Genomic DNA, 23,396 nt, shown 5'->3' with positions numbered 1-23,396 from the left:
ATTGTTTATTGTTGAAGGTCAGATTACCCATAATTGCTTAAATGCATGATTTGTTGGAGAGTTGTTTCTTTGTAACCATTGTTCATTTTTGAAGGTCAGATTATCAATACTTGCTTAAATCCACGATCTCTGTTTGATCAAGGTCATTTACAACAAAAAATAGTTCCACACACCAGATCTGAAAGTTGATAACATCTGAGAAACTGAATTGCTGGCTAGTATGAAAATTAATCATTGACCAATAAAACCATAAAAAAAGAGGTCAATGTCAGGTAAACCATAATGTACAGCCTGCCTGTAATGGAATAATCATTCCATACATCCATACATCAAATACTGTTGACTTGCTGCTTACAACGTCCCAGAAAAAAATATGTGGTCAAGTTCATGTAGCTATCAGACTGATTTGTAATCATTTAATACACCAACTTAATATGATACACAGACAAAAAGTGTGCAAACCTATAGTCCCCTTTGACTGTCTAACTAAGAGCCTAATAACTTGCATATAATTCTGGGTTCAAAGTAGTAATAATATTTTTTGGTACAAACTTTATTTCATTCAATGTCATTTCAAACAACATGAGTCACAAACATTACAAATAATAAATCATTCAGTTAATGTTCTTATTGCATCTATGATAAAAAGCAAAGAAAGTTTGTGAGGGCTTTTCCATTGAACTGAGAGTAGGTAGGGACTATCAAAATATCCCTACAATTAAGAACAATATTTTAGATAATTCTACATTATGATAAAAGATGCAAACTGAACTAGTGAAAATGCGAGCTACTGCTCACTGATGATATCCCCGTCACAAGTGGATAATATTAATAGTGTTAAAATATGCAAGTGTTTGGTAAACAGGAAGTTGTCGAGTGATGAATCTGAAAACGCATCACACGGTATAGCTGACTTATATAAATCCTGAAACCAAATTTCAGAAATCCTTGTATTGTAATTCTTGAGAAAAATTTGAAGAAAATTTTCAACTTGGCTATCATGTGTAAAATCATACAAGTGTTTGGTAAACAGGAAGTTGTCAAGTGATCAATATGAAAACGCATCACACGGTATAGCTGACTTAGATAAACACTGAAACCAAATTTCAGAAATCCTTGTATTGTAGTTCCTGAGAAAAATGTGACGAAAATTTTCAACTTGGCTATCATGTGTCAAATCATACAAGTGTTCGGTAAACAGGAAATTGTCAAGTGATCAATCTGAAAACGCATCACACGGTATAGCTGACTTATATAAACCCTGAAATTAAATTTCAGAAATCCTTGTATTGTAGTTCCTGAGAAAAATGCGACGAAAAATATTCATGGGACAGAAGGACGGACGGACTGACGGACTGACAGACAGAGGTAAAACAGTATACCCCCCTTTTTTTTAAACGGAAAGCAGGGGTATAATTAAGACCCATGACCCAAGTTCAATAATTTAACTTCCCTCCCTGATACATTTTAATGGAATAACCCTCACAGAGAATATACAGCTAAAAAAAAACCAAAAAAACATTTCATACGTGTGATATTGTTACGAAGACATACATTGAAATGTTTTACTTAAATATATGTAATTAATGTAAACACATGAATATTAAGTAAGTCAAGAGTATGGATAGTCATAGGAATGCACATAATAAGCGATACATTATTTTTTTTCTTTAATAAAAATGATATATAGTCAACATTATCATTAACACAATTTATGATGGAGTATGTGCTGTATAGATGTCTTATTTAGAATTTGAAATTTGTATGAAATGTTCTCAGACTTCAAAATAAATAATTATCACAAATAACAAAATCTTTTGAATCCCACAGAATAAAAAAAAATAGATTTGTTTTAGACTAATTAAAAAATTGGCAAACATGAATGTGTCCATTAAGTACAAGGATGCCCCACTCACACTATTATTTTATGTTCAGTGGACAGTGAAATGGGATCAAAAATCTAATTTGGCATTAAAGTTAGAAAGATAATATCATAGGGAATATGTGTTCTAAGTTGATTTCACTTCAACTTTATCAAAAAATACCTTGACCAAAAACTTTAACCTGGAGAGGGACAGACGGACAAAGGGGCGGACGAATGGACACATAGACCAGAAAACATAATGCCCCTCTACTATTGTAGTTGGGGCATAAACAATATCTAATGTGGTTAGATATTTGTTATTAAAGCTTCCTCTTATGAATAAATTTTACAAGATATATTTGTTTGTATAGCAGAGATAACAATGACTGCCAAAATTTAATGGTCATATACAAAAGAAATATTAAGTGCATTTCAAATATTAAATTCTTGCATATCTGTATCTTTCCTCTATCAATTTTCTTCTTAAATGACCTGAAAATAAAATCATTGTTTCATGGCTATTATAACATTTTTAATAAATAAAATGCAAAACAACCTGTTAAGTGCTAAAATTGAGTTTTTCAATTTGAATTATCAATCTATTTTAAGGTCAGTGCTAAAATTGAGTTTTCAATTTGAATTATCAATCTAATTTAAGGTCAAGGAACAGTAAATGGACTATTATACCACTGTCCCAGATTAGGGGAGGGTTTGAATTCTGCTAACATGTTTAACCCCTTCACATTCTCTTTGTAGTTGCCTGTCCCAAGTCAGGTGCCTGTAATTCAGTGGCTGTCATTTGTTTATGTGTTACATACCGATATTTGTTTTTTGTTCCGTGACCTTATTTATATTTGTTTTGCAACATCAAAACTGAAATTTATGTATCAACGTCATATAGTTTTAAAAAAAAAATCTATGGAGAAGAATTAGAGATTTGATGAATTTTAAGACAGATTTTGGATGATTTTTGCCGATTTTAAGGGCTTTCTATACAAATGTTCACTCATATTGAAAGATTTCAATCAGTAAATATTTCAAATGATAAGTGAGATAAATGCATAACTTTTTCGGTTTCCACTAGAGCCAGAGTTCTATACATGCAAAATTTGACTGAAATCTGTGACATAGCCCATTTAATGTAACTTGACTTTAATAAAGATTTTTTCACATCTCCCCTCTGACTATAGAATCCATCTGCAATAGAAAGTTAAATTTGCAAAAACTTATCTATGAAGAGTATACAAAAATAATGTTACCTACAGATAGTAAAATGTAAAATTGAAAATGGGGATTTTTTTAAAGAAACAACAACCTGACCAAAGAGCAGAAAGCAGCCAAAGGCCACCAATGGATCTTCAATACAACAAGAAAATCCCACAACCTGAAGCGTGCTCTTAATAGCTGTTTCTTAAACAAAAATATTTACTAGTTCAGTGATAATGGACGTCATACTTAACTTAACATTTGTTTTCGTTCCAATAATGAAATTTCATGTCTATCCAGAATAAACAGGTAGACATTTCAATGTGTGGTTTATCATTAACATCTACATCATTAGGTCTCTGGTGGAGAATTGTCTCATTGGCAAACTTTACACCACATCTTTTCTTTTTGATACGTTTGTCTGTACCATACACATAGAACAAGGGTAAAACCTGGATTGGAGTAATATAGATTCTATCACAGGGTTTTTTGTGTTTTAATATCAACTTGAAATAGATTTTTTTTTATATAAAAACATAAAGGGCTGCTCTAGAAAATACTATGTCCCGTCCCCCAAGAAAACATATAAAGGCTGTTCCAGAAAATATTATGCCCCCTCCAGGGAAGGTTATTAAAAAAAATTATGTATTTAAGAAAAAAAATATGTGGGTGGTTGTATTATGCATTATACTTTCATATCAAAATAAAACTTTAATATGTATGATATCATTGTATTACAATTTCAGGATATATGTGATAATTAAAATGTTATGCTTCAACAAAATTAAAAACAAAGGTCAAATGTTAAAAATAGTGTTGTCTCGTACAAGACTTAGAATATATTTGTCAAAGTAGGAATTTAAAAATCTGTAAAATTTCAAAAATATTTTTTGATTGCTGTAGTTTTTAATTTATTTTGTGAAGAAGAATATTGTCAAGGTTAGAAACTTGCTTTTAAAAGGGATAACAGATATTATATGTGATGCACCAAAAACCCACCGGATGACAAGCTTGATTGTTTGTTGCTTTACGCCATATTAGCACAGAAAGGCTATATCGCGGTGACCAGATGACAAGATATTTTTTACTTTGTTTGATATTTAGTTTCATGGTGTCCTTATACTTATGAAATGAACAAAGAAACTAAAAAAATGTGTAAGGGTTCCGCGGAACCCAGTGTCTCGCCTACTTTTGCTGTAACTCCCAGGCTCAACAAAAATGAGGAAAAAAAATATTCCTCTTGATACTATCTTTTGATTGTAAGAAGCTATTGTCCAAGTTTGGTAAAAATTTCAGGATAGTTTATGAATCGAATAAATGTTTTAACCAGATGCTCCGCAGGGCGTAGCTTTATACGACCGCAGAGGTTGAACCCTGAACGGTTGGGGCAAGTATGGACACAACATTCAAGCTGGATTCAGCTCTAAATTTGGATTGTGATTAAATAGTTGACACAGCATAGGTTTCTGACACAGAATGAATGTGTTCTAATGAACTTAAAATTTTTGTTTTCTCTTAGAGCAATTCACTATGCTGTTGAATTTTAATCCTCTCAAAAAAATGTTTGAAGAAATTTTCTTTTTATTTATGAAATTTCAAATGAGAAAAATTGAACCCAATTTTTTAATCACATCCCCCTTTCCCTTATTCCAAAACTAATCTCAATTAAAATATTCTTATGGAGTTTGAAACAATAACTACTCATTTAAATACATCATAAAATATTAAGATGTAAAAAAAACTGCTTGTTATCACTGAATGGTAAAGATTATTTAAATTTATCAGTTGGTAGTAAAAAGTGAATATACATTGTATATTGTATATAACAAAGATTTAAGTTGATTCTGGACAAAGAAAGATAACTCCAATTAAAAAAAAATCTTGCAATAAGATATTTCTTGCTTACTATTCTGGACAAAGAAAGATAACTCTAATTAAAAAAAAAAATTGCTATTTCACAATATTGTGCAATTAGATATTTCTTGCCATTGCGCAATACTGTGCAATTGAAAAGACTTGCTATTGCACAATACTTAATATAATAATTTTAGATCCTGATTTGGACCAACTGGAAAACTGGGCCCATTATCAAAAATCTAAGTACATGTTTGGATTCAGCATATCAAAGAACCCCAAGATTTCAATTTTTGTTAAAATCAAACTAAGTTTAATTTTGGACCCTTTGGACTTTAATGTAGACCAATTTGAAAACAGGACCAAAAATGAAGAATCTACATACACAGTTAGATTTGGCATATCAAAGAATCCCAATTATTCAATTTTGATGAAATCAAACAAAGTTTAATTTTGGACCCTTTGGGCCCCTTATTTCTAAACTGTTGGGACCAAATCTCCCATAATCAATACCAACCTTCCTTTTATGGTCATAAACCTTGTGTTTAAATTTCATAGATTTCTATTTACTTATACTAACGTTATGGTGCAAAAACCAAGAAAAATGCTTATTTGGGCCCTTTTTTGGCCCCTAATTCCTAAACTGTTGAAACCAAAACTCCCAAAATCAATCCCAACCTTTCTTTTGTGGTCATAAACCTTGTGTCAAAATTTCATAGATTTCTATTAGCTTAAACTAAAGTTATAGTGCGAAAACCAAGAAAATGCTTATTTGGGCCCTTTTTGGCCCCTAATTCCTAAAATGTTGGGACCAAAACTCTCAAAATCAATACCAACCTTCCTTTTGTGGTCATAAACCTTGTGTTAAAATTTCATAGATTTCTATTCACTTTTACTAAAGTTAGAGTACGAAAACTAAAAGTATTCGGACGACGACGACGACGCCAGTATGATAGCAATATACGACGAAAAATTTTTCAAATTTTGCGGTCGTATAAAAACTGTAACTGCAGACTGTATGTAATGTTAACTGGAAGAAAAACTAAGTCCATTTATAAGTAAAATACAGATACACTGGTACAAACCCAGGATAGTTAAAGAAAGTTATTAAAATTTCAAAAACTTTAACCACAGAGTGAATGTAATGTTTCCCCGCAGAAAAACTAAGTCCATTTATAGGTAAAAAACAGAATAAATGGAATTTTATTTTTGCAAACCATTTATAAATAAAATACAGAAAAAATAGAATTTTAATTTTACTAAATTTCTTTATGGATACTATCTTATGATCATAAACAAGCTTCTGTCCAAGTTTGGTAGAAATCCAGTATAGTTTAAGAATGCAAATTTAATAACTTTCTTAAACCACAGAGTGAATTTTTGTGGACGCCGCCGCTTGAAAGTAGGATCGCTTAGTCTTGCATTTTGGACTAAAGTCGAAGGCTCGACAAAAATGTGAGGTTGTCAGGTGTAGGACCTGTCTTGCATAAGTTAGTGATTCACATAAACACATACCTAATTCTGTCCCAAACAAAGAGAAACATTTAATACAGTTTCAAGTTTCATAAATTTTGACACCAGAAACTAGACCATTTTTCATATTTAAATTTTCATTACATCTATACAGGTGTCATATGTGGAGCAGGATCTGCCTACCCTTCTAGATCACCTCCTTTTTTTAATAGGGTCAGCTTTAGTGTTACATGTTTTATGCAATATTGGTTGTCTGTTGGTCTTTTAAATTTTTCTTTGGTACCTTTCGCTTCTCTTCTATTATAGCTTTTATTATAATATAAAGGGGGCTCGCAGGTCTGAATCAATTTTTTTTTTAAATATAGGATTTCGCTATTCTTTTCTATAAATAAACTTTATCCTAATCTTAAAAGAAAATTTAAATAAAAATATGGGGTTCCCGTTTATTTAAGCTCATATTCTGCATTTGAAAGAAGCATGTATTTCTGTAAGGTACTTTTTTTCTGTTGAACTAATAGGAGAAAAAAAGGTAAAATCAAAAGAAAAAAAGAAAGAAATAACAGAAATCGCTTAAATTTTTCAATAGTTTAGTATAAGTACAGTTCATTTGAAAACAATAATAAAAAATAAAGGTCACCGATGAGTTAAAAGTTATTTCAGTTTTTTTTTTTTAAATGACATTTTTTCACCAAGGGGAGATAATTTGGAGCATTTTCAATGATATAAACATTTTAAAAGTCATCTGGGGCCAAAACAAATTGTTTTTTTTTGGTTGATTTTTGTACAATATCATAAAGTAACACTAAAAGTGTAATAAATAAAATTTGAAATGAAAAAAAAATGTTTCAATGGTTACTGATGTATTTGTACCCTCGAGCCTCCTTAAAAGGAAAATGCAATAAAAAAACCAAAACAAATGGTTAAAATCAATCTTGAAGTGAAATGTCTCCTAAATATTACTGCAATTTTCAAAATTTCTCTACCATTTTTAAGACAATAAACATAACCTGAATTTGCCCTTCTGTTCTATTTTTAACCATGCATGGCAACTATGATGGTTGGCATGCCAGGTCCTTGGACAAGATATCCGAATGATGATTGTATACCAGTTTGGTTATATTTGGCTCAGTAGTTTCAGATTAGATTTTTGTAAAAGTAACCAGACAATTATGACAGACTTCAAGTGATGAGAAAAGCTCACTTGACCCTTTGGGTCAGATGAGCTTAACTGAAATGATTCATCTATCAGCCAACACATATAGACAATGAAAACATTTGTATGAATTTAACACTTATTATAGATATTACCATATGGAGAAAATCCAAGCAACACTGACAGTCTTTAATGCATGTTTTGCTTGTCTAAATTACTATAACCATTCACCTAAAAATAACAAAGAAACAATAACATGATAGCAAATTAATTAAAGTTGATAAATAAAGAGAAAAATAAAAAGTAATAAATGTGGATTTCTTGAATTAAATAAGTCAGTTTCCAATGGGAAACTCTATGCAAGAATGTAAGCCAAAGGGGAGATTTCTTGTTACATTGTTAATATTTCTTGGTTAAGTGCTCACAAGTTAAATCAATTAAAATGTGTATGTTTCTGTCTCAAATCTGGAACCAGGAGACTAATATTCAGTGGTTTGTTGCCATTAAAATTGTTTTTCTATTTATTCTATCATTAATTTAGCCATTACTTTTTCTAATTTAGTCTTTTACTACTCATGGTTGAAGGCATTACTTATTGTCCCTTCTATCCAAATCAATTGTGACTAGTTGTCACATTGGTAATCATGCCACATCTCTATCTTTTCAAACCTCTTTAGAAGTTCCTGTACATGTATAAAGTCTGTATCATATGAAAAAAAACCAAATATGAGTACAAATGTATATGTTGATCATATGTTGTTTTCAGAGCCCAGAAATTTAGAAATGATCCGGCAGGTAAACTTATTGATCCTTTAAATAAACTCATTTAAACAATTACCAAATCAAAACTGTAATAAGTTCTTTGAATTTTGTTTTTATTGGAAATAATATTGATTTGTTATTATTTAATGAAAATAGAACTATAGTTATATACCTAATAATAAATACAGATTTATGGATCTTACAATCTGTCAATACCTGTATCTTGGCATTGCACAAGTTTTTGTTTTTCTCTGTTTATGACACCTGTTCACTAAATCCATTAGATGGTGCATGTGTATTGATTGACAAATCAGTCTAAGATGCATGATTCTTTTTATAAGTTGTTATTGGCTTTGAACTAACTAGCTGTCAGTAACTGTAAACATTTGTTTTTCACTCATTTTTTTGTACATTAATTAGGCAGGTTTTTTTCTATTTTTTTGTTGGGATGTACAAGTACCCATCCATGTCAACTTTCTGTTTTTTGATAGATGTATTTCTATTTGTATCCATGAGCTGAGTTAATTTTTTTTCAACTGTGTTATTATGTTGTATTGTTTAACCACTTTTCCAGGTTAGGGGAAGGGTTAGTGCCTTCAAACTAGTTTAACCCTTCACAATCAAATGTGCCTGTCACAGGTCAGGAACCTGTAGTGGATTTTTGCTGCTGTGACTGTGTTACATATATTTTTTTACATAAATTAAGCCATTATTTTTCTCGTTTGAATTGTTTTACATTTTTTGTTTTGAGGATTTTTATAGCTGCCTATGTGGTGTTGGTTTTGTTCTTTGTTGAAGGCTTACAGTGACATATAGTTGTTAATTCTGTGTCATTTTAAGCCCAACAAAGTTTTAAACATTTTGCTTAATATCTTTATTTCAAATTATTTAAATAATTTCTGTACAGTTGTAAGACATAAAAGTGTCCTGTGAAAAAGTGTCCATGTGGACAATTTTTCATAGATTTTTGGTATTTAATAATGTCCATTGCCATGAAATATTGTCCCTCAAGTGGACAGATTTTTACTGCAAAAGTTATGAAATAGTGTCCACCTACAGGACAAGTTGTCATAGAAGTGGCTATTAAATTGTGACCTCCAAGGGAAGTAATACAAAGGTCATTAACAAGTTTTATTACACTTGAATATTAATAAAAATCCAAAGGATTGATTGACATTGATTAATATACAAATGTTAACAAAAAAATAAGGATGGAAGTGAATAGAGAGAACTTAAAGTTTTAAGAAATACCAAGCTAACGATAATGACAATGAAAGAAGAACAAAAAGGAAGAAGAGTGTAAAGTATAACATCAAATGTGAAGAACTTTACTATATTTATTATGAGAAGAAGGCAATAGAAATTATAGAATTTTGGTATTAAACACTGTCCATTGCCATGGAATGCTGTCCCCTAAGTATACAGCATTTTTCAGCAACAAAGATAATTATGAGTGCCAATGAGACAACTCTCTGTCAAGGTTACAATGTATTAAAGTTCGCAATTATTGGTTAAAAAATGTCTAGTAATAACAAGGCAATAGACATCATTTAATATTTTGATCATACCAAAAAAATGTCCTGATGGACATAATGTCCTGAAAATAGTGTCCACCTGTACAAAATTATAGTATTAAATAATGTCCATGTTCATAGCATTTTTCATTCATGAGGACATATTTTCATAGGAAATTGTGTCCAGGACACATTTAAATAAGTAAATTTTGTCCATGTATTTACTATGAAATAAAGTCCTGTGGACATCATTTCATGGGAGACAATATTAAATCCTACACAGTATGTGGTTTACCATAAAACATCGTCTCATATGTGAATTGTTGGTGTTCTATTGTTATTCTTTGTCAAATTGTCTGTGAATTGGTCATACAGTGTCATACAGTATTGCTGCCAGATGGGACAATATCTTGCTCTTTACTTCATCAAAAACTTTAAGGGCATCTGTACCTAAAAAATAAACATTTTCATGTATGTGAATAGTTATCTAACTTTCAATAGTTTAGAGGGATTTTTTACCCAAATCATTACAATATTATCTTTGAAAAAAGCAATATTAGTACACAATGTACTACTGGAATTTATTCAAGAAATAAATAAGAAACAGTCAGAAACAATCTGTCAACACCTTATGGTGTTTATACATATATCTCAACTTGTTCGATGTGCTCCTGTATACTAGTACATGTACATGTATTGTAACAATACATTTGATTTTAATGAAAGAAATTTTAATCTCTGAATTACTGAAAATTGTTACACCAAAGTTCTTGATATCACAAACAAGTCAAAACATTTACAAAATGTTATCATTGAACAAGGACATCATTCGTAATTAAAGATCAACATGTAGACATCTTATACTTTCAGGTATTTCACATCCAATATTTTATGGCAATATTCTGTACCAAGCAATGAACTTGAACAAGGAGGATCTGAATTAAGGTCATTTCCTAAAAATTTGGAAGCAAGCTGGAGTCCAGATGTAGGTTTTGTATCCTGTTTAATTATTTATGATGACCTGAACACCTTTCTTTAATTTCCTTTTACCTCTTTCATATGTAACATGGGCATAATGTCTGCCTCTTTTCCTAACCAAAGGCATTTTATCTAAAAATTAAAAAAACAGACATGAATTCATCATACTTTACAGACAGGACTTCCTCAGTAGGGAAAAAAGCTATTGAAAATGACATGTTGCAATATTTTTTTTTGCAGTTCTGGGTCTAGATAATTTAAGTTTAGCGCATCTTGAATTAATAAGCCCACAATGTCACAGTCACATCGAACATTTATAAAGATAAAACATGGTCCATTGAATTGGAAAAGTGCAAATTAAAAGCTGATGCTTATAAAACACTACTTAAATGACAGATTCTAATGAATATATAAGGGGCAATAGCCTAAATTTCTGTTACCCTGATGATAATTTCAGGGCAGGTAGACCTTGACCTAACTCCTTCTCTCATTTGCTCTAAATGCTTTAGTTTTTGAAATAAATAATTATTCTGATTTACTCTAAATGCTTTAGTTTTTGAAATAACTAATTATTTAGCCAAAAACTGCATTCTACCCTATATTCTATTTTTAGCCAAGGTGGTCATGTTTTTCGGGAAAACAGAAAATAAAACATAAACTTTATTGGAGATACCCTAATTATAATTCACCTCAAGTTTGGTTGAAATTTGGTATTAATATTGATTTTGTTATCAGTAAACTAAAAGCAAACTAACATTTTTGTTATATACATACACACATTCATGGATTTTACAATCTGTTAATTGATACCCGTATCTTGGCATTGCACAAGGTCATGTTTTTCTCTGACTGTTTATGACGTCTTTACACTAAATCCATTTGATGTTGATGTTTTAGATGCATGATTTTTTTTATTATAGCGAACCAAATGAAAGTTTTCCAGAGTCGTCTGCTCTTTACCAAGGTATTTAAACTTTTGCAAGTTTACCTGTCCCATTGAATCAATACAATAGGTTTTAAAATTGTTCTCTGTGTAGCTTATTCACTTGGACATTTAAATTTCTTCTAGGAGAAATCTATCACTCATTGATTAATTTGCCTGACCAAAAAAATATCTTCTTTGTTGATTGAAATACATGTATAAACTCACCTAAACTGCATGTGATACAATATTTATTCAGTATCAATAATATATTTTCCATCTGTTCAATATAACTTTATAATATAATATAAATTAAGCACTGATTTAATTATAAAAAGTTTATTTCTGATTTTTTTTAAGTACTGCATGCTATTATGTATTTTTTGTTCAGGTAAATTAATCAGTGAGTGATAAATTTCTCTTGCAAGAAATTTAAAGGTCCCATTGAATAAACTAAACAGAGAACAATACCTGTTGTATTTGTTTAATGGGACAATAGAACTTACAAAAGTTTAAATCGACAGGTAACTTGCAGGTGAATCTGTGGAAAACTATGATAGGCTTCACAATAAGTGTTATTGGCTTTGAACTAGCTGTCAGTAACTGAGAGTACTCACAGATCTGTACTAATGGTCTTTTTGTTGTTTGGATGTATAAGTGCCCAGCCACTTTCACTCTGTTTTTGTTAGATATACTTCTATTTGTATCCATCTGATGAGTTTTTAAAGCCTTTTTCAACTGATTTTTATAATTCGTTTCAATGTTGTACTATTGCACCACTGTTCCATGTTAGAGAGGGTTGGGATCCAGCTAACATGTTTAACACTGTCACATTATGTATGTATGTGCCTTTCCCAAGTCAGGAGCCTGCAATTCAGTAGCTGTTGTTTGTTGCTGTGTTACATATTTGTTATATGTTCATTTACTTGTAAATTAATTAGGCCGTTAGTTTTCTCGTGTGAATTGTTTTACATTTGACATTTCTGGGCCTTTTATAGCTGACTATATACTAGTGTTTATTATCACTGAACTAGTATATATTTGTTTAGGGGCCAGCTGAAGGACGAATCCGGGTGTGGGGATTTCTCGCTACATTGAAGACCTGTTGGTTATTTTCTGCTGTTTTTTTTTTTTTTATGGTCGGGTTGTTGTCTCTTTGACACATTCCCCATTTCCATTCTCAATTTTATGTTGTATTGGGTTTGCTCAATGTTGAAGGCTGTACAGTGACCTATAGTTGTTTATTTCTGTGTCATTTGATCTTTTGAGAAGAGCTGTCACATTGGAAATTATACCACATCTTCTATTTTATATTATGATGAACAAATTGTGCAAAATTGTCTTTAAAGGGAAATAACTCCTTAAAGTGATCAATTGAAAGTTTTGGTCTTTTAACTTTGCTGAACATATTTGCTGTTTACAGTCTTTATCTATATAAATAATAATCTAGAAAATAACCAAAAACAGCAATTTTTCCAAAATTTACTTTATAAATGTAGTGGCAGCAACACAAAAATGGGTTGTTCCATTCATCTGAAAATTTCAGGGTTGATAAATCTTATTTGCTCTTAATGCTTCAGTTTTTATAAGTATAAGACAAAAACTGCATTTTTACCTATGTTCTATTTAATTTTTAGCCATGGTGGCCATAGTTTTTTTTACGAAACACAAAATAAAACAATAAGGATCATTTTGAATAAGTTTGCCTGCAACTTGTTCAGTAGTTTCAGGGAAGAACATTTTTCAAAGCTCAAAAACATAATAAACAAATTGTTTAAAATTGCCTTTAAAGGCCAATAACTCCTTAACCCTTTCCTCCATAATGACGCTTTTTGACGCCACCCCCTTTACTCCATAATGACGCCTTGTGACGCCTGTGTAGGACCTCAGATGAAACACTTTGACTACAAAATGTCTGCATCAGACTTGAAAAAAAATGTATCCAATATGAAAAGGATATTCATGAGAATATCTGATTTGAATTTCATTGATGAAATGTTCATTTTCACAGAGCATTAATACTTTAAACCTGATGATTTTTTTTTATTGAAAAAATCCTATGCGAATCAAGTATGTAAGAAAAAAAAATCCATGGAAGAAAGGGTTAAGGGATAAATTTTGTCATTTATACATAATTGACTTATTTGTAGATCTTACTTTGCTGAACATTTTTGCTGTGCACAATCGTTATCTATAATAATAGTCAAGAAAATAACCAACAATTGCAAATGTTCCCTAAAATCTAAAACATTGTACTAATATATTGGCAGCAACCCAACAATCAGTTGACAGGTTTGTCTGAAAATTTCAGATACATAGATGTAAAGCTAATCAAAAATTTTAGGCCATGACAGATTTGCTCTTCAAATGCCTTAGTTTTCAGATATAATCCAAAATCTACACATGTTTAACCCCGCCACATTATTAATGTATTTGTCTGTCCCAAGTCAGGAGCCTGTAATTCAGTGGTTGTCGTTTGTTTATGTTTTACATATTTGTTTTTTTCTTTCATTTTTTAACATAAATAAGGCCTTTTGTTTTCTCTTTTGAATTATTTTACATTGTCTTATCAGGGCCTTTTATAGCTGACTATGCAGTATGGGCTTTGTTCATTGTTGAAGGCCATTCGGTGACCTATAGTTGTTAATTTCTGTGTCATTTTTGGTCTTTCGTGGATAGTTGTCTCATTGGCAATCATACCACATCTTCTTATTATATTGTTGTACAGTGATTTCCACTGAGAATAGGCGGAGACAATGTGACCTGATTGCCTGCGGACTAGTCCAAATAATTATAACGTCTTGAAAGGCTATTATAATTTTTTCTTTGACGCCTTACTTCACTACCCACGGACTATATATATAACACAGCTTGCCGACTTCCTCTAGTAATGGACTTCTGGTATCATATACTCAGGTGTGTAGCCTAAATTACCCTTATTAATAATACAATCTTAAAAGATATCATGAATATACATATGTACCAGTGGTGGATCCAGAGGTTGAAATCTCCCCCCCCCCCCCTTTTTGATGATCAATGCATTTGAATGGGGGACGTATATTTGTACAATGCTTAAAATTGGTTAATTGATAACCCCAAACTTCCTTCAACAACACGCATGACAGCTGACAGATCCAATGCCATAAGTCATGTACAATAAAACAATATCATATCTCTCTACAATCGGAAGTTTAAGAGTACACCATTTGTAAAGGGTATCAGTAACGAGAATCAGTACCAATTTTCGAAGGGCAGCGAGCTCTCACATATAAGGGACTATAAGCCTATTGGTCCACAAAAAAAAATACACAGAACGCAAGAATTTGTATAGTTAGTAACTATACAAATCCTTGCACGTTGCTCGAGCTTTTTACCGATTTCACGAAACTATATCCCCACTATGCAGACTAAGCGATCTCGATCATCAAGGTGTTATTGTCGACTGAATTCTAATTTATAGTATAATTTATATAATTTATAACTGTATTCACTATTTATCTGTTTTTTTCCTGTCAATATACTGTCATTACTGGTCTTCGTGATAATGGCGACAGGCTTGCTCAGCTTCCCTTATAAAACCATATAAAAGTTAAAACGGATGCGGTAACGTCTTACAGTTATGCTGGGGAAGTACGGATTATGACACTTATTATTGCTTCTATAAGACATTTGTTAGACCGTATGGTCCCACGGTCTTAATTTGTTAGTTATATAAGAAGGCTAAAAAACCTAATAAATTTCTTATATTATAAGCTAAAAGGTATAGGATTGGGTGCCATATCAATACAGTGTCATTCCTTCAGTTCAATTTCTGATTAATACGTAGATTTTTCAAACAAGATACAGCCATGCCACTAACATCTACTAGACCACGTGGGCGTGGTATTAGGGTTGATGAAGAAGCAAATGTTGCTCCGATAGTAACGAATCTTGAACAAGTACAGATGTTGGACCGACCAATCCGACCTAAATTACAACCTATTGCTGGTCATTAAGCTGAAATGACGATATTTTAGTGAACGATAGCAGATATGAAACAGATGTGTTACATTTGTAATATATATAGGAATATGTGGTATGAGTGCCAATGACACAACTCTCAATCCAAGTAGCAATTTTTAAAAGTAACAATTATAGGCCAAGATACGGCCTTCAACACAGAGTCTGGGCTTACACCGAACAGCAAGCTATAAAAGGCCACAGAAATTACTAGTGTAAAACCGTTCAAACGGGAAAACCAACGGTCTGATCTATATGACAACAAGAAGCATAGTTGAGCCGTTAAGAGTCCCAATTACGTTCAGACAAACAAAACCTGGAGAGAATTAATATTTTTTATGGGAAAATGACAATGAGAATAATGGTCGTAGTATGAACGTAGTCAGGTCGTAAGAAGCGCGTGATGAGGACGGCAAAAGCGTGCTAAAATCGTACTATGGTCGTAAACAGCGTGGTATAGTCGTAATGCGGGGTTCACACATTGCCGATTATTGATCCCGTTTGAGATCAGACAGCAATACGACACGAAAAGTGAAAAAGTCGGATTAGTATCCTCAATTATCTGGAATGTCCTATCATTGTCTGAACACAGCCGTTTTAGTTCGTAACAGATTCTTACGGGTCGGGAAGGGTCCGAATAGTTTGGCAAAGCACCCCGACAGTTAGGTGCGTCTCGTAACATTCGTGACAACTCAGCTGATTTTGTCTAGTCGGATTACAATCGTGGCTATGTCGTGACAAATTCTGATGTATCGGATCGAGTTCCGAACAATGTCTTGTGTAATCTGGACGGTGTCTTGTGGAACGGGAATGATCTGGAGTAATTTTTCATAGTTGTTTTTCTGCCGATTGAGTCCAGATTGCATCCATATCTTGTCGATTGCGAACCGTTTTTTGCCGAAACCGTTCCGAAACAGTCCCGTTATCAATACGACATTAATCAATAACCCACGTCAGAGTCCCGATAATTACAGAATACAATACGACTGAGACCAGACAAAGCCGTTTGCAATGCGATAGAGCGGACCGTGATAGGATTACGTTCCGACAGTACCATATCATCCCGAATATGCCGACAGTTTTCTAACGGATATCTTCCGTCAGCGTCGGTTCACTGTCTGGTCACTGTCTGATCTCTGTCGGATTACGTTCGGTAGAGTGGGGACGAAGTCGTGACATACTCGGTCGAATTTTACCTGGCGAAAAATACAGAACGGGATTATCGGTACTAATTCGCTTAGAAACGGTTGAATATCGTCGCTTCCTGAACACTATCTGATTGTTGTCGTGATCAAATTATTTTTTTTTACAAATTTTGATTTAAGTTTGAATTTCCATCCACGATTCAAAGGATCTTGATCAGACTTTTGATAAACTTTAATCGGGAACGGTCCTGTCGAGGACGGTAGTAAAAATCGTGAATGTGTGACCCCAGCTTAAAATAATGGACGCGTAGTTTGGTCGTGGTGAGAACGTGGTGAGAACGTGATGATCGTAGTGAGGTCGTAATTTAACGTCGCAATGAGATCGTAGCGCAGTTTCTCCGATTAGAATCACGCTTTCGCTACGCTCTCACTACGATGGAACAGCGACCTTTGCGATCTTACTACGATCTCAGTGCGCTCTTACTACGCTTCTACTACGAACTGATTTCGCCACGACCGTACCACGATTGTTTTGAACATGTTCAAAGTTTGCCACGTTCATCACGATCTTGAAGACCTCATCACGACCGTGTTACGACCTTACTGCGATCTATACGATCGTACGTCGATCATCAAAATTTGCATTTTTTTCACAGATCGTAGTGCGATCGTGGCCTAGTGGGACTGGGGTATAAATTACCAAAAATACTATGTTCAAAGTTAGCCACGCTCATCACGATCTTGAAGACCACACCACGACCGTGATACGACCTTACTGCGATTTACACGATCGTGCATTTTTTTCACAGATCGTAGTGCGATATTAATCATGCTCTTACCGCGACTTCACCACGTTCTGATTTATTTTAGACCGAGGTGAGCGTGGTGCAATCGTGGTCTAGTGGGACTAGGGCTTTAAGCTGGGGTCACACATTCACGTTTTTTACTGCCGTCTCAGTTTGACAGGACCATTTCCGATTAAAATTTATCAAAACTCTGATCAAGATCCTGTGAATCGTGCATGGAAATTCAAACCTTAATTAAAATTTGTAAAACAAATAATATAATCACGACAACAGTCAGATATTGTTCAGGAAGCTTCGATATTCAACCATTTCCAAGCGAATATATCCCTGTAATCCCGTTCTCAATCCGCTTCTGATCTAATTTGTATCTTTTAAGCTAGGGTCGCACATTCACGATTTTTACTGCCGCTCTTGACAGGACCATTCCCGGGATTGAAATTTATTAAAAGTCTGATCACGATCATGTGAATTGTGGATGGAAATTCAAACTTTAATTAAAATTTGTAAAAAAAACTTTTTAATCACGACAACAATCATATATTGTTCAGGAAGCGTCGATATTCAACCGTTTCCAAGCGAATTTATCCCAATAATCCCGTTCTAAATCCGCTTCTAATCCGATTTGTATCTTTCGACAGGTAAAATTCAACCGAGTCTGTCACGACTGCGTCCCGATTCTACCGAATGTAACCCATCAGCCATCAGATAGTGACAAGACGCTGACGGAAGTTATCCGTTCGAAAACTGTCGACATACTCGGGATGACCAGGTACTGTCGGAACGTAAACCTATCACGGTCCGCTCTATCGCATTGCAAACGGCTTTGTCTGGTCTCAGTGAATTGTATTCTGTAATTGTCGGGACTCTGATGTGAGTATCATTGACGAATTTCATATTAATAACGGGACTGTTCTCGAACGGTTTAGGCAAAAACGTTTCGCAATTCACAAGATCTGGATCGAATCTGGACTTAATCGGCAGAAAAACAGTAATGAAAAATTTCTCCAGATCATTCCCGTTCCACAGGACACCGTAAAGAATACACAGAACATTGTTAGGATGTTGATCCGATACAGTATAATTTGTCATGACACAAGCACGACTATAATCCGACTAGACAAAATCGGCTGAGTTTCCCCGAATGTAACGGGACGCACATAATTGTCGGGGTGCTTCGCTGAACTTTCGGACCCCGCCCGATCCGTAGGAATCTGTTACGAACTTACACGACTTTGTTCAGATAATTATAGAACATTCGAGATAATTGAGGATAGTAATCCGACTTTTTCACTTTTCGTGTCGTATCGATGTTTGTTCTCAAACGGGAGCAATAATCGGTAATGTGTGAAATGTGTGAACCCCGCATAAGGGACATAGTAAGGCCGTTAGTTTAAGGCCCCACATAAGGGAGATAATAAGGCCGTCTCATTGGCAATAATACCATATCTTCTTTTAATATATAGTAGAAATAAAATTAGCAGTGAACTTCTTTTTTCAAAGTCGAAATTTTGGTATTTCAAATCTGTAAATTTCGACTTTAACTTGAAACTTTGACATTCTTAGATCTTGAAATTTATTCAAACTACAAATTTCTGTCAATATGCATCTTCTTTCCGAATGAAACTCTTCAATATTATCCTTATCATATTTTTAGAACCAATCGAATTTCTGAAAATAAATTGCCAAAATGTGTGGATTCTCGGTTGCTTTTAAATTTGCGTTCATGTCTTCTCCTCCTAAAATTGTAATACTAGTAGCTTTGTTTGATTACTAACAGCCTATGTTTAAATAGTGAGGAAACGACGAAATGTTCAGTTTTAAAAGTTTTTTGTTTTTGTTTTAAAAAAGTCGATATGTTGTCTACACGTACATTTGATTCGAATCGAAGGCCAATCGAATTCGCTAATCGTGTTGACACCATTCCTTTTTAATTCGAATTGATTTGAATTGTCTAATTCGCACTAACCAATTCGCCTTAGAAATCCGTTTTTGTTGATACGAATTAAAAGTTAACGACGTTCGGACAGTAAAGCGAATTACGTTTAGTTTAAACATATTTTATTTGCTCAAAGCGAAAAAGGATCGGACACAAGTAAAACATACTTATAAAGTCTTCTCCACAATACAATATATATAACAATACAAATTGAACATGAGCATGCATCATATTATATAAACAACATAAATATTACTTATCTATACTGAAAAAAGTAGAGGGAATGAGGAAAGAACGACAGAGATTAGGTTGATGATGATAATGATGATGATGTGCGTTTTACTTATGTTGATACTATACTACGAGGAATCGTTTTGATATCTTTATAAAATTGAATACTTGTTTAAGAATTTGCACATTTTGATCATAGGAAAGAGTTTCTTTTCCAAAAACGAGTAGTGTTAAGTCCAAATCGCAGCCAATCTAATTGAAATGTTGATCTCTGATTACGTTATACTAACTGCATATGAGATCTAACAACTATCAATATAGGTTTCGCTTTTGTAACCTTTTTTTTACCCTAGAAAGTATTTATATTGACCAATCAAAATCGTCCTAATGAAAGGGCTTCAAAAGAACGTTTGAAGATGGCGACGAAGGATGAAAGAGGATTTGGAAAACGAATAAACAGATAGTTTGCCTCATCACAAAGTTTAAGGGCTTAATTGTGAGCAAAGTCAAAGTTTGCATGTATTTTGAAGCACAGAGATTGTATAGTCATGCTTCCTACGGGCAACGGAAAGAGTTTTTAAGTAAATTTTCCGGTACCTCGAATTACCGAATAACAGTGTTATTATCCGAATAACTCATGTAATTACCGAATAACTCTTCAAATATCAATATTAACACATTTAAATGACTTTTTTGAGGGATTGTATGCAATCTTTCTTTTCTTCATTTATTACGTTTTCCTTGGTCGCCATCTTGGAAGTACACACCGATATCCATAATTTTATAATGATCAATATTAACTTACCTGCAACTTTTTTTTAATTTTTAAGTTATAAAATACACTTCTATTATAATTTTATTCAATAATATATGTTTAAAAGTCACTTAAATGTGTTAATATTGATATTTGAAGAGTTATTCGGTAATTACATGAGTTATTCGGATAATAACAGTGTTATTCGGTAATTCGTGTTACCCAATTTTCTTACTTAATTTAACATTTTAAAAGTCACTTGAAACTGGAGATACACCTATAATTTTCAGGAGTGGAAACATGCTAATGTAGCCCCAGACCAACCCGTCACATAATAGCCGAAAGGAATCTGTGACGTACCCATCCTAATTACAGAAGTGGGAAATACAGATACAGATACAGACTTCAAAATGGTGGAAAAATACAAACCTGTAAACTACAGGCCAATATCTTTAACCTGCATACGTTGCAAGCTCATGGAGCATCCCAGACAAAGGTACAAGCCCCACCCATTAAAATGCCAAAAATAACAATCACTGAAGCAGGTATTACTAAATTACATGCCAACATGATAATGTAGCCCCAGCTTTCAAAAAGGGGGAAAAATACAAACCCGTAAACTACAGGCCAATATCTTTAACCTGCATATGTTGCAAGCTAATGGAACATATATTTATCAGAGGGGGGCAGGGGGCCGGGCCCCCCCTTTTGGGGAAAAAATTTGGTTGCATATATAGGGATCACTGGAGCGGGCCCCCTCTTAGGTCAGTCAGTGGGCCACCACTAATGAAAATTTCTAGATCTGCCACTAATTATTACAAGTAACATCATGTCTCACCTTGAAAAACATCACATATTATATGATCTTCAGTCTGGCTTCAGAAAATCAAGGTCATGTGAAACACAATTAATAGACTTTATTCACGAACTAGCACGATCAAAATCAAATAATAGTAACACACAAATTGACTTAATTATAATGGACTTCGCTAAAGCGTTCGACAAAGTTTCACATCGTCACCTCCTTTACAAACTCAAATTCTATGGTATTGAAAATAACACACTTAATTGGATTCAGGCATTTTTACAGGACAGAATACAAACAGTAGTCATTAATGGAATTTTCTTCACCTCTGTACCAGTAACATTTGGTGAACCACAAGGAACAGTATTGGGCCCAATACTGTTTTTTATCTTTATAAATGACTTACTGGAATATCTAGAACACAGTACACAGGCACATACACAAATTATGTGGCGGGGTTAAACATGTTAGCTGGATCCCAACCCTCTCCTTAACCTGGGACAGTGGTATAACAGTCATGTGACAGTACAACATAAGATCAATCTATATAAATCAGTTGAAAAAGGCTTAACTCATCAGATAGATAAAAAATACAAGTAGAACAAGTAAAAATAGCTTAGTAACTAAATTCAGGTTTGTGTGCAGGTCCTGCTGACTTACCTATGGGGAGGGGGCTCCAGACATGCTCAGTGATTCGCTATAAAAATATGATTGCCAATGAGACAACTCTCCACAAGAGCTAAAATTACATAGAAGTTAAAATCTCTCTCAATTCATATGTGTACATTGTAACTATATATACACTCCATTCTGAAAACTCAAATCAAGACTACGGTTGGTAAATTTAACAAAGGTGGATGCAGAAGAGTTAAGAAAGGGGAATGATAAACACTGTTGTGTCAGTGCGCCATTAATGGCTTGTTATTGCACAAATACTTGTACATCATGTACATGTAAACTTACAAATTTTATTTATTTTGGAAAAGGTTGAGTTGTCGTGTTCCCATAAACAGCTTATTGTACAACTTGTTATGGAAATTTTTGCCTGTCATACATGTACATAGTCAACAATATAAATTACAAATTTTGGGATGATTATCAGCTTTTCAACAAATTATTTTTGGACATTTACATATATAAATGTAACACAATTATATGGGATTAATGAAGACCAATTATAAAACTCTTTAATTTCAGGTTAGTGTCTGATCAAACAGTAGTTTGGACTCCAGTCTGAAAAACCCTAGATTCTAACAATGTTTCTTTCAATTTGTGACTGGGCCAAACAAATAACACGGTGGAGGGAACTCTTAAAACACACAGACAGTGACACAGAAAAAGCCACTACAAGCATCTGAAGATGAATCTGAGAATGGCACTACAGATATAGGTTGTGAACCAGCTCTAGAGTTTCAACATACAGATCTTAGCCTATGGTACATGTATTGTATGTATAATGTATGATATAATACTTTAAATTTATGATCATGATGATAAAGACAAAAAAAGTATCTGGATAGACTTTTAGTTTATTGTCTATTTATTTCATTTATATCTTAAGTTTGTTCTCAAATACATTTTTGATATATATATACCAAAAATTATGTATCACAATATCAACTGTCAATTTCATTAATGATTAAATGAATTAAATTTTCTGTCTTTTTTTGTTTTACAGAATTCTGTCATAAATTATTATTAGATGTGAATTGATGTGCTGAAAACATGGAAAATAAACTTGACCATAAATCATTCTCAAGATGGTTATTCAGTTGTCAAACTGCTTCTTAATAAACAGTTTGCAATTGTAATTAATTATTTTGAATGAGTTAATTTACATCATGTACTGCTGCTGAAAGTTGCTGGATCGTCATAGTCCTGAAGTATGGAAATGGAATAAAAATGTTATATTGCAGCTGGTCTGTTTTAGTCTTCAATAGGATCATGGTATGTTATATAAAAAAGAAGATGTGGTATGATTGCCAATGAGACAA

General features: G+C 33.1%; 1 long non-coding RNA gene across 2 annotated transcripts; it reads right to left on the bottom strand.

Annotated features, from left to right (window-relative positions):
- Positions 1 to 543: 543 nt before the first annotated feature.
- Positions 544 to 15,437, bottom strand: LOC134717688 (uncharacterized). 2 transcript variants are annotated; one of them, XR_010107369.1, is made up of 5 exons: positions 15,218 to 15,437; positions 10,877 to 10,936; positions 10,122 to 10,276; positions 7,706 to 7,781; positions 544 to 2,356 (listed from the first exon to the last, which is right to left on the bottom strand). It is a non-coding gene; the product is annotated as an uncharacterized LOC134717688 (long non-coding RNA). The 2 variants fall into 2 exon arrangements; XR_010107370.1 differs by lacking the exon at positions 10,877 to 10,936 and having other exon boundaries at positions 15,218 to 15,435.
- Between the last annotated feature and the right edge of the window lie 7,959 nt (positions 15,438 to 23,396).

This window comes from Mytilus trossulus, chromosome 1 (genome assembly GCF_036588685.1).
Source record: "Mytilus trossulus isolate FHL-02 chromosome 1, PNRI_Mtr1.1.1.hap1, whole genome shotgun sequence".
NCBI classification, from domain to species: domain Eukaryota; kingdom Metazoa; phylum Mollusca; class Bivalvia; order Mytilida; family Mytilidae; genus Mytilus; species Mytilus trossulus.
Note: the sequence above shows the minus strand (reverse complement) of the source record. Positions and strands in the feature narration are given on the sequence as shown.